This window comes from Prunus persica, chromosome G2 (genome assembly GCF_000346465.2).
Source record: "Prunus persica cultivar Lovell chromosome G2, Prunus_persica_NCBIv2, whole genome shotgun sequence".
Taxonomy (NCBI): domain Eukaryota; kingdom Viridiplantae; phylum Streptophyta; class Magnoliopsida; order Rosales; family Rosaceae; genus Prunus; species Prunus persica.
This window is the reverse complement of record NC_034010.1, coordinates 2,548,021-2,553,406: the sequence shown is the minus strand read 5'-3', so window position 1 is coordinate 2,553,406 and position 5,386 is coordinate 2,548,021.

Here is a 5,386-nt window from a genome sequence, read left to right as displayed (position 1 = left end):
GTACCAGATCGTTAACCCTTGCTGATCTTGATTTATTCTTCATGATAGGCTGGTCAATCTGGGAACAATGGAATGGCTTACTGTGGAAAAATAAAAAGCTCATGCCCAAGCCTGGTAGGCCTTGTTGCACGTAATAGGCTTCTTGACTTTGTCCAAATTAATGTTCCAACCGTGATCAGGTCCAACGGTGGACTAAACCTCCCATGAGCTTTCTCAAAATCAATGTGGACGGTGCATGGAATGCAGCCACCAAATCAGGTGGGGTTGGAGTGGTGGTTCGTGATTCAACAGGGGCCTTCATTGCAGGAAGGGCTCGAAAGTTTGATAATGTTTTTTCAGCTTTACAAAGTGAGGCTTTGGTAGCACGAGAAGATGTGGTTTTGGCGGCCGAAAGGGTTTAACTAATATATGTTTTGAGAGTGATTCTCTGTAGATCGTTACGGCACTTGGATGCTCATCTTTGGATAGATCTTTCATTGGTCCTATCTTAGAAGACTCTAAGTTTTTGTTGTTACAGATCACTGGAGATGGCTTTACCCATGTCCGTTGGACTGCAAATGAGGCTGCTCACGCTTTGCTTTACACCTTGGAACACTTATCTCTTGGTTCGTTGGTTCGAGGAACCTCCAGACTTCCTAGTTGATGTTTTATTTGAGGATTGTAACAAGTAGTTTTTACAGGTATGTTCCTTGTGAGGGGAGGGGAGGTACTCTATCAGTGGTTAGGTTCCTGCTCCTGCTTGCAGTTGAGCGGGTAAGGCTACTCAGTTAGACCGACGACCGAGCCCATATGTGTAGAGAAACTCGCCTAATCCCCGACGACATTGCCCGGTTTTTGTACTAGTTACGCTTCCCTCTAATAAAATCCTATCGCTATTCTCTCAACAAAAAAAAAAAAAAAAAAAAAAAAATTTCCCCTTTTTAATTCGTATATAAGTATTGTCATTTTTATCCCTGTATAATTATTATCGTTTTTATCTACTCTTGTATAATTAATGTTGCATTTTGAATTCAATAAACTGGCACTATTTTTCATATCTAATAAATGTATCTTATTTATATGAACGAATGGAAATGATTTCTGGATATTCCCAAAACAAAGATGTCACAATTATTTGTCTCGTAGACAGTGCGACTACTCACACGATCCTACAAGATCGAAAATATTTCTCAAACTTGATGCTTACATAAGCATGTGTAACAACTATATTAAGTCCTGTAGATATGGTAAATGGCTCAGGAACAACCCAAGTCATGTTACCCAATGGCACAATGTTATCCATCACAACTGCTTTATATGCAGCCAACTCCAGGAGAAACCTGTTGAGTTTTAAGGATATACGTTTAAATAGGTATCATATTGAAACACGAAGTGAGGACAATATGAAATATCTTTGCATTATCTATAGTAATACCCAGAAGCGTATACTAGAAAAGTTTTGTGCTCTCTCTCATTAGGGTTGCATTATATAACCATACAAACAATTGAGGCACATAATGTGATGCACCAATGATGCATTGACCCCAGTGTTTTTCAGATGTGGCATGATCGTTTAGGTCATCCTGGATTCACAATGATGCGTAGGATCATTACCAACTCTCATGGCCACCCCTTGATAAATAAACATATGTCATTTTTTGGGAATAGCCATTGCCAAGCTTGTGCACAGGGGAAGTTGGTAATCAGACCATCTCAACGCAAGGTTGATGTTGAATCTCCATCATTTTTACAAAGAATTCAAGGGGACATTTGTTGACCCATTCAACCGCCTTACGGACCGTTTCGGTACTTTATGGTCTTGGTTTGATGCATCTACACGTTGGTCGCATGTTTGTCTCTTATCCATTTGGAATGTGGCATTTGCTAGGCTCATGGCTCAGATAATTAAATTAAGAGCCCAATTCTGAGATTACCCTATTAAGTAAATTCGACTAGGTAATGTTGGTGAATTCACATCACATACTTTTGATGACTATTGTATGTCATTAGGCATTGAGGTTGAACATCCCGTTCCTCATTTTCATACTCAAAATGGTTTGGTAGAAGTTTTAATTAAACGTCTTCAATTGATAGCCCTTACTTTGCTAATGAAGACTAAGTTACCTGTTTATGCTTGGGGACATGCCATTTTACATAGAACATCGTAAGTAAGATTGAGGCCCATTGAGAGCAACCAATACTCCCCGATACAACTTGTATTTGGAAATCAGCCAAACATTTCACCTTATGAGTTTTGGGTGTGCTGTTTATGTGCCCATTGCATCGCCACAACATACTAAAATGAGTCCTCAACGTAGAGTGGGAATCTATGTTGGTTTTGATTCACCCTCTATCATTCGATATTTGGAGCCTCTGACGGGTGATATTTTTATCGCACGGTTTGCAGATTGTCACTTTGATAAGACATGTTTCCCGCCGTTAGGGAGAGAAAAAGTTGTTCCTGAAGAACGGCATGAATTATCATGGGATATACCTACTTTGTCTCATCTTGATCCTAGTACCACTCAATGTGAAAATGAAGTGAAGAGAATCGTTCATCTTCAAAGAATTGCCAATCAACTACCATATGCATTTAATGATGCAACAAAAGTGACAAAATCATATATTCCCGCAACAAATGCACCTGCTAGGATTGATATCCCTGTTAAAGAACATAATGTTGCAGCAAATGATTCATCTATTACATGCCAAAAATGTGGCAGACCATTAGGCTAAAAGGATTTATCTCATCAAAAAAGAAAGGCAGTGGCAAATATGAATCCAAATGAAATTGATCATGAAAAAGAAATAAATAGGGAACCCAGAGTTCATGATCCAAATGCCATTGAAAAGGCATAAGTATTTCCTGAAAAGGACAATGTCGTAGATTTGACAAATGTCCCTGAGGAGGCAATGGTACCTGAAAATCAAGAGATCTCTATAAATTATGCATGCAATAACAAATTATGGGATTGAAATGAACATCGATGAAATATTTTCATTCTCAGTGGCTAATGAGATCACAGAGAATGATGACGTTAAGCCCGCTCTGTCAATGAATGTAAACGAAGAAATGATTGGCATAAATGGAAAGATGCAATCCAGGCATAACTAAGTTCTTTGGAAAAACAGAGTGTCTTTGGATTAGTTGTCCTGACCTCACCCAATGTTAACCCTGTAGGTTATAAGTGGGTATTTGTGAGAAAACGCAATGGGAAAAATGAGATTTCAAGGTATAAAGCGTGCCTTGATGCACAAGATTTTTCACAAAAGTCTGGGATTGACTATAAGGAAACATATTCTTCAATAATGGACACAATTACGTTTCGTTACCTCATAAGTTTAGCGGTTTCAAAAAAACTTGAAATGAGATTTATGAATGTCACCGCATATCTATATGGAGAGTTGGATACTGCCTAAAGCAACTAATACTAAACCACAGGGCATGTTCGCAATAAAATTGAGGCAATCATTGTATGGTTTAAAAAAATCTGGTCGAATGTGGTACAACCGCCTCATCAAGTATTTACTCAAGGAAGGATATACCAACAATCCTATTTTCCCTTGTGTGTTTATTAAGAAATCATACTTTGGTTTTGCAATTGTGGCAGTATATGTTGATGACATGAATCTTGTTGGAACTCCAGAAGAGATTCAAAAGATTGCTGAATATCTGAAACAAGAATTCGAAATGAAAGACCTTGGGAAGACACATTATTGTTTGGGACTATAGATAGAGCATACTAATAAAAGAGTTCATGTCCTTCAATAAGCTTACATTGAAAAAGTGTTGAAGCAGTTTGGAATGGACAAAGCTTATCCACTCAGCACCCTAATGGTCGTTAGGTCTCTTGACACTAAGAAAGATCCATTTCGTCCGAAAGACGAAAATGAACCCATCCTAGGGCCAGAAGTGCCATATCTTAGTGCCATTGGTGCTTTATTATATTTAGCACAATGTACGAGACCAGATATCGCTTTTTCAGTCAAATCAAAGCAGGATACTGTCCACCCGTTTTAAGTTTGCTCCTGTGATGGAAGGGTAAAGTTCCCCACTGCCTTAAAAACCATTTAGTGTGTGAGCATGCTACTGCTAGCAATGAAACCCTAGCAGACTTCTTTGAAACAGATAACTTGCGCCCCAAGTTACTGATTTTTAAACAAGCGATTGTGAATTTGGGTGAGGAATATCTCCCAAGTAAGTTCTTTTCCTGCCTCAGACTGGTGAGGACTTCACAATTTATCTCAGTACAAGATTGATAGTTATGGCCAGAATAAATGATAATAAAGTGGACTATTTTTAGGCAGAACTGCCCTTTACAAAACTAGAAAGGAAAGAATCAACTCTAGAAAGACAAAAAGAAAGCTGGGATTCCATTTTTGCCTATATAGAAGTCTCTGATTCGGGCTGAACTGGGTATGTTTGTGCTGGACTGAACTGTCAACAACTTCGACTGTTTAGCTTCAGTTGTAAATCGATACCAAAGTTTAATTTTGGCAGAGCTTTAATTTATTTCAAGCCTTGGGAGACTTTTGAACTAGCAGAACTGCAACCTCTTCAATCTGAAGGGGCAGAAGTGGCTGGATTCGAGGACTTACTGAGTTGGAACTGCACTGTAGTACCTGTTCTGCTTGATCAGGGCTCTCCATAAATTTGTTAAGGTTTTCATATTTGTGAAAACTCAAACTCTGTTTGTCTTGGCTTTTGTAACGAGAGAATTCTCGTTTTGAATGACTTATTTCTCTAAGTCTGAACTTTGGAAGTTCTGATCTATAGTTGGATTCTTTTGTGGATCAACTGAGCTTTTAGTTGCTCCAGTTTGTTTTGAAGGTTCTCAGTGATCAAATGATCATTTTGAGTTTTTGCCTTTGGTTGATTTTGGATTGTTTGATTGATTGTTGAATTTTTTTTGAGTCTCCTCGGCTCTGTTCACCCTCTCTTTATATTTATAAGAAATGTTTTTAGAGTAGGGTTTCTTTCTTTTAATAATGGGTGGCAAATTTCTCAAAAGATCTTTTATTTTTCAATGCAAAGAAAGAAGGGTTCTATCAATTCTGGCAGATAAGCTCTCACTAGTTAGTCCCTAAGGTAATGACTTCCCTGTTTTTCTTGAAAGAAAACCTAGCCTTCTTTAATCCCAACTGCTTTTGTAAGAACTCAAACTGTGATGTTTAGTTTGATTTTTCATTTGAACAACTCCTTATTTTCCTGCTTATCTCTTGAAAATAGTGCCGTTCTTTGGAGCAGATTTTTCTCTGAATATAAAAAAGGATTTTGATCTTTTAGCTTCAGAGTTGCAGAGAAAATTTTGCAAATGACCTGCGTTCATTTAATTTTCAATCACTTCCTCCATGATAGTTGAATTTGTTGACTTTTCTAAGTTAGGTAGTCACGTGAATTTTGAAA